Here is a 14,148-nt window from a genome sequence, read left to right on the forward strand (position 1 = left end):
CTTTAGCTTTAGTTCCTTTAAACTTATTTCTCCAAGCATTGTGCTTTGATACCAATTGTTATATAAACAAGAGGGGGGGTGGGGTGGGTTGAATCGGTTATGTCTAGTTATCATACAATTCCTTCAAAAAATTTCAATACCAATAAAACTTCATAAAATCTATCAACAATCACTTCATGTAACCATTCAACTTAACACTTAACTCTTTCTATCACTTTATTCCAAACCATTAACTTATTGTTATTTGCATTACCAAGTATCATCAAATTTCTTAATTATTACCTTGCAATTATTTAGTTATTACCAAGTTGTGGTACAATGTAAAACATGTAAAGAATCTTGCAACATAAATAAAATTCACACATTTGACACCAATATTTTAATGTGGAAATCATGTGAAGGGAAAAACCACTTGGGACCAACAACCCAAAAATATTATCTCTTTTGAAGTGAGCTCTGCTAGGAGCAAACCTTTTAAAAGGTTACATACACATTGTTAATGTGATCTTATTAGAGGATTTCACCAAAATATCATCTAGACCTTAACACTCCTTGATCTTGTCGAAAGAGTGGCCTACTTTAAAGGACTTACAAACACCACTAATCGATGTTACCATATAGGATTTCATAGACTTGTTAGGTCCACTCAGTTCTTCCAAGATTTTCTTCTACAATGGTTAAAAAGTAATAGTAGAAATGATGTGTTAAGAATGGGAACTACCTTTTCTTGTTTAGATATTTGTTCCTTGCTCTTTCTTCTTCTTTTCTATCACTTGATTTATTCACACTTTCTCTCTATCATTCCTTCAACTTTTCTCAGATCACCTGGCTCAACTATCTTCTTTTAGCTTCAACAACTTTACATTCACATTGATTTAATCAACAATATCACCATAGTCAACTCTAAACCAAGTGTCTAAAACTATCTTGATCTCCTCCTTAAATAGTTTTCTTTAAGATTACAAATTCTTTCATCTTTTTCCACTTAATCAAAATCATCGATCTTAGTTTCGTACCAAATTTCTAGATTCAAAATCCTTACACTGAATTTAGAAACTTAAAAAATAAAACTTGCATAGAACTTTTTTGTCCATCCTTATCCTTCTCTAATCTCCACCATTAGATCCTTATTGAATTTTCTCAATCATTAATATTGTAGCAAACTTTGACTCATGCCTTAGACCATCTTGAACCTTCCATATTTCCATCAAAATTCAACCTAAATTTCAATTCTCAAAACTTGTTCATCTAGTTGTTACTCAGTAAACATAACATTTACTTGGGTAATATAGAAATTGGTTATTACTAGACTTGCTCGGGCAATACTACATTTCTTTTTTTCTTTGCCAATCACTCAGACAACACTGTAGTCACTTAGTGAATGCAGTCTCCCTTCATTAGTCTTTTCACTCATTTAAGCTTGTGTTCTTCAATACATTGCAACAATATATAATTGTAAAACAATCAAACCAATATTGCATTATCACTATCCAACTCATTCAAGTACCCACTAACTTTCATACTTATCAAATTTATCTTCATCACACTTTCTTCAAATCCTCTTCATAAATCAAATGATATGGTACTCTATTGAGTTAGCATAATGTCTAGTCAACTAAGACTTTGACATCAATGACAATATAAAAATTGATATGACCCTTCTACAAGCATTCATATTATTACCTATTACATGATCATTTGGGGCTAACACTTAACACATTGGATGAGGATAAATGACAATCTATACTAAGCTCTATGAAAGGAAAATGGAGAAAACAAGGTTAAGAAAGGAACAAAAGAAAAAGCAGGTTCTACATGATGTTAAAAAGTTATTACTTGAAGTAGTTTCTAATGTTATAGTCATTGAAACTAAACATATCTTGGATCCTATGCAAATAGTTGATAAATTAAATGATCCAGATATTGATACATTGTCTAAGTTAATGCTAAAGGTAGAAAAATATGAGAATAAAGTTTTTGCGAAACTCTCCACTGTAGTTACACTTCAACAAGTAGCTTTATCTTCCATAGTTACTGAACTATAGGTGACTATGAAATTTTTTATTTCTTTGTTGCAAAAATTGTGTGAAATTCCATCATTGACAAACGATATTAGAGACAAGATGCAAAAGGTCAATGAAGACTTAAAAACTAGTGCTACTACATTAACCATTGATCCAAGTACCACATTTGTACATTACTCCCGAGTGAGATTTCTCACTAGATTTTAACATGGATTAATAGAAGAAGAGAATAAACTTTGAGCATAAATAAATGAAATAAAAGGGTTATTGATACCTCATCTTGAGGCCATGCAACATCACATCAAGGCTACAAAAGAATTGATTACTGCTCCAAGTCTTTTGATAGAAGATCACATGACTACTCTCACTATATAATTATAGATTGAGCAAAAATCACTTGAGTTGATACAAATAAATTAGGATAACACAGTTGCAATCATGCTCAAAAAACATAAGGAGTTAATTGATCACTTTAGACTACATCCAAAGTAAGTTCTTATTATTGATGGTGATAAACATATTTTGACATTTAGTGTCAAAATAAGATATTATTTTTTCATATGTCTATTTGCATTATAATTATAATAAAGAGATATTAGAAGAAAGTACTACAAACAAAAAGATTTTTTGGAAAAAGATTTTTAAAAATAATTCATTACCCGAGGAGCATATGCATAGGGGGAGCTTGTATATAAATTTGAGTTATTAGAAGCATAAATTTTTTGCCACTAATATCAAAGGGGAGAATATTACTCCAATGTACAATTTGTTTCCAATTGATTTCAAAAGATGAACAAGCAATTATGTCAATGACAATCAGTGTACATAGTTACTGAGTTATGTAATGCCTGAGAATATAGGAAGAAAAGGTCAAGCATATAGTTGTCACTAAGCATAGTGCTTACCAAATGGTTTTTATACTTATTGAGCACAAGTACTTACTGAGTCAAAAAGAGATCACTGATAAGAATAGTTATACCCGAGAAAGAACTTCATCAAGTGACAAGAAAATGAACATAGTAGTTGTAGACACTAAAAATTGTCCTGAATGACTATATTAATCTAATTAATACTAGTCACATTCCTCTACTTATTTAATTAAATTATTTTAATTAAATAAGTTCATTTTTGCCTAAGTATTTAAATTTAATTTAAATACTCCTAGCTCTAATGTGTTAATTTAAACTAACACATGATTCTCCACATATTCCTTTTTTAAATAAATTTTATTTATTTAAAATCCTCCATATTCCCATTAATTCTTCTAGACTTTAATTAAATTAAATTTCATTTAATTTTATCTTTTAGAAGTATGTGCATTCATATGATTTGTCATCACATCTTTTAAGCACATGTTGTCTACACCATAGGAATCTTCTACACACACATGCCATCTCATCAGTCTTATCCGTCTATCTAGAATGTGAGATAAGGTGCTTAGTTGTCAATTCTTATTCTTATCTTCTGTGCTTAGTTGTCAATCCCTATCCTTATCTCCTAGTGGTTTCTAATCACATTCTAGATGCTTCCTCCATTCACTTTAAATAGACATCTTGTCTCAAGCTTTCCACACGAGAAGGGCCTGATACTGGCAGGGGTTAGGAGTCATTAGAGGTCCATTAGAATTTCTTATCATTGCATCATCATTCTGTCATTTTGATCTCTCACATCATCTAGTCTAGGTACATATTCCATCATTCCATTTGCATTCACACATCCAAGAGATTCATCCATTATTGTGTTTCTAAGAGCATACCGAACATACTCTCCATTGTTATGTTCATAGTTTGAGGTTTGCATAATCTTGGTTACAATTTTATGCAACACAATAGTTACTAAGCAAGACAAAGGCTACATAATATTTTGTTTAGCACAAATATTGATGTGAATTGGTCATACAAAGTGGAAAATCAGATTCATGCATTTCAAAGAAAAGATTTGAAAATATTTCTTGAAGAACGTTATCTAACTACTTTATGATTACAAGGCAAAGAGGACCAATAAGAATGGTGAAGAGAAACTTGTAGAGTGAGGGTCATTATAGATTATAGATTTTAATCTAAGATGCATTCTAGAGGGATCCTTAACCCTAATTAGGTAAAATATCAAGAACATAAAAGAGAACTATAAAGGGGTTCATATGGAACATTTTAATAGTCATTGTTAGTTGCATTTGAGAAGGGTATTGAAGCAAGAAGACATTTTATGAAAGAGGACAAGGTTGAGCATATCAAAGGTCATAAATCTCAAGTAATTAAAGAGGAATTGGATATCAGTCATAGGAGGTGATATCATATATTGTACTGAAGTGAGATGTGATCAAGAAAAGTAAGTTTCTATTACACAAATAAAATGTTGCTACTTTCTTATCATTGTAGTAGTGTTATTAAATCCTTGTAAAAGGTGGATCTAATAGTTTGATATGTAAAAATCTTTACCAATTACACACTTAGTTGTGTTGAGAACTCCTTGTGAACGATGAATCTTATTGTATTCTTTAAACATAGTAAGTCATTAGAAGTGACACAAACATTGTAGCCCCAACAAGTCTTTCTCTTACTGTAGTAGTGAAGGATTTTGTGGGTATTGTCCCCACTACAAATTTTCCCTCTAACCAAGGGTTTCTGCATAACCAAATTATTGTGTTATGTGTGATGAATATTTTTTTACATCTTTATTATATTAGATTAGTTATTCTCATGTTCATGCATTCACCCCCCAACCTCTCAACATCCTATCTATCTGAATATTCCAATAGAGGACACACACTTAATTCAAAATGTTGAGATTGAAGAAGACAATGTTTTCTATCTACAATGTGGATATCAAATGCATTAAAAAAAACTACAAGCTCAAACCTATAATGTTGAATAACCAGTATCCAAAATTGAAAAATAATTAATAGGGACAACAATCAAGAGATAGTTGTCAGGACCAAACTATCCATTTACAATATGATGGAGGTTTTGGTAAATCAAAAAATATATAATTGTAAAGATTCACATGTAATAGAAAATATAGAATCTGAGGTCAAATCATCTAATTTAGAAATAATTTTAAAGATCAAATTCTATAGATATTGAAAATGCTTTATGCATTGATGAGCTAGGGAAGATAACTAATATCTAATGTGTTATTATTAAGGAAGGTGAGAAAAAAGGTGCATGTGAATAAACTAAAGATACGTGTCATGAAGAATGGGAAACTAACAATGAGTTCTCCATAAATGAATTGGGTATTCTAGATACAAGATACATTAGTCAGTCTTTTAATAGAATTACAAGACAACTGGGGAAGAGTAGAGGAAGGAAATCTAACAAACAAAAGGAAGACATACAAAACATCAAGAAACTCCTTAACAATTCCAAGGGAGATATAATCCCTCCCTTAGACTGCATTAAGGATCACTACATGGAATGTTGGGGGCTTATTAGCTCTTGACAAGAGGTTCTTGGTTAAGAGTCATTTAGATAATTTAATGATGATTTATTTATTTTACAATAAATAAAGATAAGTGAGTATGAGGGAAAAAAAACTCATAAAATATTATGAGAATTGGGTAAATTATTTTGAAATTTATGCCAGAGTATTAGTGCTCTAGAATTCTCTAGGTGTCAAATATAGATGTCATTTTACTAGAAGAGAAGCTTTTATAAGTTAGATCTCTCTCTCTCTCTCTCTCTCTCTCTCTCTCTCTCTCTCTCTCTCTATGTGTGTGTGTGTGTGTGTGTGTGTGTGTGTGTGCGCGTGCACGTGTGTGTGTATATATATCTGTGTGTGCGCCTGTGTGTGCATGTCTATATATATATATATATATATATATATATATATATATATATATATATATATATATATATATATGTGTGTGTGTGTGTGTGTGTGTGTGTGTGTGTGGGTGTGTGTGTGTGTGTGTGTGTGTGTGTGTGTGTGTGTGTGTGTGTGTGTGTGTGTGTGTGTGTGTGTGTGTGTGTGTGTGTGTGTGTGTGTATGTCTGTATGTATGTATGTATGTATGCATGCATGCATGCATGCATGCATGCATGCATGCATGCATGCATGCATGCATGCATGCATGTATGGATGTATGTATGCATGCATGCATGTATGTATGTATGTCTATACATATGTGTGTGTGTGTGTGTGTGTATTCTATTTAACTAAATCCACAAGAAAGTAAAATGTTCAAATCAAGATATGTATATATGTATCATTATTCTATAAACATCATTAAACATGTATCACCTTAGTGCAAAAACACGTGATATATGAATATGTATATTAGTATACATATAAAAAGGAATAGTATACATAATAAAATTTTAACAATACAAATCTTGAGCTATATATAAAAAATTCATGATGAGCCCAGTTCATGGGTTATTGAGCCTACTAGCATTAGTGGATCCTAGTCTTGATGTGGTGGTTGTCACAAGACAAACTAGGATCATGCAGTCAAATTTTTTTATGTGCATAGCCCTCTTAGCTCTCTTTTTATCACAATAATAAACTCCCTTTAAGCCACAAACTCTTCTTGTAGGGATGTATCTCCAAGCTTTGCTACTACTAGGCCCTCCACTAACTAGTGCACTTGGGGGTATTCAAGGTCTCTAGCAACACCACTCTAAGCTAGGTGAACCTACCTCTGGAGGTCACCAACCTAGATTTGAAGAGAACATGTGCCTACTTGGCACTTTTTTTCTACATCATAACCTAGTATTTCTCCATGAGGATTTGGTCCCACTCTATAAGAATGTCCCATAACTTGATATTGTCTTGTCCCTCTACCTTATCATAATGGCCATCTATGCACCCTCATCGATGAGATAAACATGCACCTCCTCATGCCCCATCCTAATCAATTCTATTATAGGCTTGAAAAATACCACAAGTTTTCTAGATAAGTGATATGGTTTGCATGCATCCACAATGGGGTTTTGGGTAGAAATGTTCAAGACCATCTCCTCCAATTCATGGTAGATATACTTGAGACACTACATCATGCCCACTATATTCATCAAGAGAGAGATAGAGGGCTTATGTCAATATATGTATCATCATAATCATTTCTATCTATTATATAAAATTCTTTATCTACATCATAATCAAATAACTCATATATACTTGGATGATTAACCTACTAGTCTACCTTTTAAAATTCTTTTGAGGTTTGGAGGTAGAACATATTTGAGATTTTTAAGGAGTTGGGGGTAAGGAAAACTTTATTTCCTTTGAGGTATATAATGATAGTGGATCAAAGGTTAAGGTTATCTTACCCCTAACGACCTTCAAGACTAGAGATCAAGATGTAGATGATGGGGATGATGACATTGGTGGTTCCAAACTTTGTTTTCTTTTTGGATCCCTAATTTCTCAACCCTTTAAAAACCCAAAAATATTTTGAGTTATGGATAATGGGTGTTTGATTGCGACTTATGATAATTAGTCAACTTACTTCCTTATTCTCTAAGGTGAGCATCAATAGGGTTTTATCTCACTCTACTTTGTCTAACCAAAACTTTTATAAGGGTTTAATGTTTTAAGTCTTAAAAATGGCTTCTTGCATGATGTATTTATTAAGAGATTCTAGCCCTAATTCAACTTAGGCTACTTATAAAAACCCAAAGAATGTGAATGCATCCCTAACCTAAACACAAACAAAATGGAAACTAGAGAATATAAAATACCAATTATTGAAAATGAGGATAAAAGAAAGAAAATTGCACTAGAAAACACACAAAGCATCACTACCCTAGGATGAATCACCACAAATAAGTGAGACAAATAGACTTGTGACTCACAAGGGTCCAAAATACACACAAATAGAAGAAAAATAGGCAAATACAATCAATAAGTGACATATTGGCAGAAGGCCCTAGTTGATTGTGGAAGTGTAATGTCTAATCCACAAAAGTAAGTTTCTAGCCTATTGATCACACACCTATAGGAAAAATGTTTTTCCTCCACTCACAAAATTCTCTAGCTCAAGAAGATGAGGAGCTAAAATGAGAAATCAACCAATATTTTATAGGCATGAGGTTAGGATGACCCCATCTTACATAGGCAAAAAAAAAATTTAGGATTTTAAGTAGGGTGAATCCATTTCAAGTTTCAAGGATCAAGTTTTCAACAATGTCACATCACTATGTTACCTTTGATGGCCTAATGTTTGACACTCAAAAGAGAGACAAAAAAATGAGGAAAGGGAAATAGGGGTTAATCGGTTAGACATCCCCAAACATGTTTTGAAGGAATGCCATCTCTGATCCCAAAATGATAAAAAAGTATTGAACATTGCAAAATTAGTGGGTGTCATGGATTAGAGATTCAAAGTTATTGTAACATGAGATTAAGAAGCCCAATCTTTAACCAATGAAAGCCCAAGACATGGACAAAAGCAAAATAAGAGAAAGTAAACCAAGGAAAAAAGAAAATAGAGAAAGAAGGGAAGGGAAAAAGGGGGTCCCCACTCACTCAAGTGAACATCTAAGGAATGAGATGTGAAACATAATAAAAATCTTGTGTAAGCTTTCTCTACAAGTATATTACAATCTTTGCAATTTTTGTAAAGTATACCAGATAACTTTTGAAATGTGAATTTCTCTTACAAAATAGTTTTATGAATGTAAATAATTGCATTGTGTTATGCATGGTATTTATGCTTATTTTTGTAATTTTTGTAAAGACATAAAAGTTTTGCATTATATTAGTGTATGCATGCATTTATTTTCTATCTTAACTTCCTTTCAAATTAGAGATCCTTTGATTTCACAATTTTTTTTTTAATAATTTTTTTATTGAAGCAACTTGTTGGAAGGTAATTTTAGAAGGTTTAGTAGCAACAATTAACCAGTTTTACTCAAGTGACCTCTTAGAGACTTTTCAAGTCTGTTGAGAGGAGAAACAACTTTTTGACCCCATTCATGTACAAACAAAGTACACAGATTGATAGTTCTTTCTCACTAATAGGTCCAATAAGAGTTTTGAGGTTTAGGACTGAATTTCAAATTTACAAGGAGGATGTCAATACACTCACACTACTTAAAGTGGGATATATTAAGCTTAAAGGATGATATATGGGAAAAAAGGGAGAGTTGGGTAAAGACAAGGATGTAAGAATTGGAAGATTACTTGAGAGGGTGACTAAAAGGGTTCACTCCAATAGGAAAATAAGAAATGGGAGGAGGATTTTATAGTTAGGGGAAATATAGAACTTGATTAGGACAAGCCATTTTTTAAAAGATCCTTCATAACAATTTTTTCACATAAGTCAATGTGAATTTTACAAGCTACCTTTACTTGAGATAGGGTAAACAACTCAAGACCATTTGGAACCAATCAATTCCAAATCATATTATATTCTCCTTTGAGGAGCCACTATGCTAAGGCGAAGTGCTTGTGAAATCAATCCTAGAGAGAAGATATGATCATTTGGAGAATCAATCCTCTTTATCCAAATTATCAATAGTTTTTAATCAAATTTTAGAAATAAACTTATTTTTTACTTACATTATTGGTTGATGTGTTTATAATAAACTTTTATATTTTACATTTGCTCTATTTTTGGGTGAGTACCAAGTAGAAAATTAAGGCTATTAGGTACACACTGTCTCAAAATTAATCATATAATTAATAGATATAATATTAAAAATAATTATTTTATTATTATTTTGATATGTTAAATATTAAAATATATTTATTGAATAATCTCAATTTATAAATTACATACACAAATATATATGTAACATATGTATACATTTATTCATAATATTAGAATAATGATTATTTATTTTTAAATGGATTGTTAAAGATATTGGAACTCACATCGTAACATGATGGACCACCAATTACTAATTTTCACTTATTATAAGAGTTATTATAAGAGTTTTCAATGATGATTAAAATTCATATTTCAACTAGTTTTCAAATTATTAACAAGTGCCCTTATACACATGTACTTGTCGTTTATAGCCATAGTAAATAACTTAAAAGAAAAAATTGTTATAATATTTTTAAATTTTTTTTTTAACAAATGTTAGTGAAATAGTAAATTAATAATTAGTGGTCAATCTATGTGTATATTGCTAAATATATAATGATAAAATATAAAAGATGGCAATGTATTAAAAACTTAAATTAACTTAAATATGTATTTCAATTAACTCATTAAATTAAAATTATAAAAAATATTTTTGTTAACATGTAATATTTTTAAAATTATATATGCATGTGAGATTATTTTATATATAAATATAATATATAGTTTTGTGATGATTTTAAATATATATAAAATAGATTTAATAATAATATTAGTAATATATTTGCTATCAATATAATATAGCTTATTAATCCATTTGTTGAAATCATGCCAAAAAAATGAATTATGGTGAATACAATAGTACTATTACCTATGACAAGTAGAATAATAGACAAGATTTTTTTCAAATTATAGAATAGAGTAAAATCACATTCAAATTAACATCCTCACTCTTGATCTTATTGAAAATTTCACTTATCAATAGTACAATATGATCCATCATCATAATCATTAATAACAAGTACCACTTAGTGGATAAGTGCTTGCCTTAAGTTATGTAGCTATTGTATATTTATTTATAATTTATAATATTGTTGATATAAAAAACTACATACTACTATAAAGCTTTATATAATATATAATAAGGTGAATAGATGTAATAATACCTTTTTAATGTTTAATATAGAGTCTTGGAATATAATTTAATGGACTAAATATATTTTTTTCATATATTTTTGTGGTTTTACATACATAAGAGATAAATATTCATATCATTAGATATTAACTCACACATATCTTTAAATCAATTGATTTATTATAATATGATGAATATACTTAACCATATTACATATTATATATAATGTTAATATAAATTACCAATTAACTAATTTAATGCTAATACATTTATAATTTATTTATAATCATTTTAGAAATATAAGAAAGATAAAATATTAATTTTAACATGTGTTTATATGAATTTTCTAAACTATTTAAAAATATATGTAATACAAGATCAAATCATTAATTAGAGTTTCAATAATTATGAATTTTTAAAAGTATTGTAAAAATCTATGTGCAAAACAACTAAAGAATTTTAATATATTTTTCAATAAATAGATCATAGATCATAGAGACAATATGGCCTATGGGTGAAGAAATGTGCCAAAAATTAGGGATAAGAGGAACTAATTTAAATATTTTATAAAGAAAACATATCTTATACTTACAAATCTACATATAAGAGTCCAAATCATTCGTCCAATCAAAATTTGAAAAAATAATATATATAAATTTTAGAGTTAAAAAATTGGCATGTAGTTTTGAAGAAACATAATGCTTATAAAAAAAAACATTAAAATGAATTTCAATTGGTGAAGAAGAGTTCATTTAATAACTAGTTAATATGAGTATTCCAAAAAGTGTCACAATAGTATTTAGCCTACCAACAAGTACTAATAACAAGCACTTTACTATTTCATTAATCTTATATGACATAACCTTTGGAGTGATACCATTATTTTCTCACCAATTAGATTTAAAATGAATTATTTTATTTTAACTTCAATGATATTATATATAAGGAGATCACAAAAAAAAATAGTTACATCGAAGTGAACAAAAAATAGAGGTAGCACCTCATATTGAGAGCATCAAATGGTTTTGGAAAGTGAGTGTCTATACACTTAATTCATTTACTTAGTTCATGTCGAAAAAGTAACATATGTCGAGCACAACATGTAAGTTAGAGCATCCTAAGTAAACAATGAGTGTCATCACTCATGTGCCGAGTCATTCAAGTGTCGAAAAGATAGTATGTGCCAACTGATTCAGGAACCAAGCAAGTAGTACATGCTGAGTGATAGTATTGAAGTCATAGTTAGTGTAGAGCACTAGGGACTTTAGATGCCGAGTAACACAATTTTGACATAGTTGTTTGTATTGGCACAAACTACTATGTAAACTTTTTTGAGCCAACTTAACGATTAATTTATGATCTTTTGTTGATGAGGATGAATCTTAAGTGTGAATCCCTATGTATTACATGCATCCAATCAAGAAAAGGGAAGGTTTAAGAAGCAATATGGGTGAATCACAATCATTGATTCATACCTAACCCTAAGTCACCTAGGTCTTCTTAAGGAGGACAAACCCTAAACTTTGTATGAATGATCAAGGAGAATTAAAGAAGAGTTTGCATGCGCACATAAGACATTCATGGTGACCAAGGTATTACAATTTGAGTTACATTACAAAATCAATTAAAGGAGAATAGAGGAAGGAAATAATGGACAACATAGAGACATCTGATCAGGAAGGATCAAGTACACATCAGTATAGAGGTGATATGACATCAATCAATAGAGTGCTAATCGCAAGATCATTGCTAAGACATTCCAGCAAGTGAATCAGTTAAATCTCTTAACAAAGTAGTCCTAATAGGTTGTATCGAAATCCTCTAACAAGGTTCTTACTTAATTGTGATTTAAAGTCCTTTAATCAGGCACACTTCTAACAAGGTGTTGAAATCCTTTAACAGGGTAAGACCTAATAGTCTTTGTAAGGTTTTAATAGGGTAGACCTTTCATAGGGTAGATCATGTTTCATGATCAAACATTATAAATTTCATTAGATACACTTTATTACTATAATAGTGAATATTTGTGTGTGTCATCCCCACCCCAATTTTTACCTTCTCATTGGAGGGTTTCTAGGTAATCATATCTTGTGTCATACATGTGTGAATGCTTACTTGTTTACATACTTTGGATGTATATGCTTTATATGGTATTTCAGTTTACTTGTTAAATTGTGAGATGGATGTATGGTGAGTGTTTTTATGGAGAAAAGTTTGAAGCACAGATTCACCCCACCTATCAGAGTTTACCTTTCCTATGGTAATTTCAACAATTGGTATCAGAGCCTTTTCCTCTAAAAGTAAAGCTTTGCAGCTTTGAGGAAAGGTCTTGGAAATGGAAGTCTACAAGTTGGGAAAGATTATTGAGAATTAGGAGATTGAAATACAACTCATTCTACATCAGTTGAATGAAGTAAGAGATCTAAAGAAATCATTGAGAAGAAGGAATGAAATTGCTATTGAGGAGAATGACACACAATACCAAGAGATGGACACTACTAAAATATTTACAAATGGAAATTCCAATGAATTTGATGCAATAGTTGCATATCTAATGGAGAAGAACAAAATTCTAGCTAAAAAGATTAGAAATCTTAAGATAGAGAAAGAATCACAAGCCATATTACTATGTGAGGTGACCAAACAAAAAAAAGAAGTTATGGAAGACAAAGTCATGATTGAAATGACAAAAGAGTTTTGACCAGTAGACTAGAAGAGAAATCATCAGAAATAAATAGGATTGCTCACATGCAATTGGAAACAATGAATCAAGTCATGATTGCTAATCATGAAATAAATAGTAAAGACATTGGGATCACAACACTGAAATTACAGAATGAACAGTTGAGCAATGATTTGAAAATGGAAAAGGAATTTGCTGAAATTTTCAATAAACCTAGTAAAGGTATCAAGTACTTTGAACAATTAATGAGATCCCCTAGATCTAACAATGATACATCTAGACTAGGATACACTAGTACTGAAGAAGGAGAATCATCCATAAGTGCTAAAGAAAGAAGTAACAAAGGTAAGAACTCCAAACCTACTTGTCACAATTGTGGTAAGAAAGGACATACTGCTAATGTTTGTAGGAGAAAGATTGTAAATTAGAATGTTAAGTAGAAGAACATGGGTCACTTCCATAAGTGCAACAAACAAGGTCATCAAACATATGAATGCAGAACCAAGACCATGCACACTCAAAGATTTGAAGGATATTGTTATAATTGTCAAAAGTATCGATATAGAGCTTTTGAATGCAGATCCAAACCCAAGTGGTCATCAAACAAGCAAACAAAGGTAAAGAACAATGACAACTCTTATAATTGGGATTATAATACAAGGCATACTTGTCATTGTTGTCAAGAATATGCACATATTCCTAAAAATTGTATTAGAACACATTTTAGATGTGATTACAAAAGGTGGCTGAGTCAAACCACGTATTTTAGTTGT

Source organism: Cupressus sempervirens, chromosome 8 (genome assembly GCF_028749045.1).
Source record: "Cupressus sempervirens isolate cs-2001-9-10 chromosome 8, ASM2874904v1, whole genome shotgun sequence".
Classification (NCBI taxonomy): Eukaryota; Viridiplantae; Streptophyta; class Pinopsida; order Cupressales; family Cupressaceae; genus Cupressus; species Cupressus sempervirens.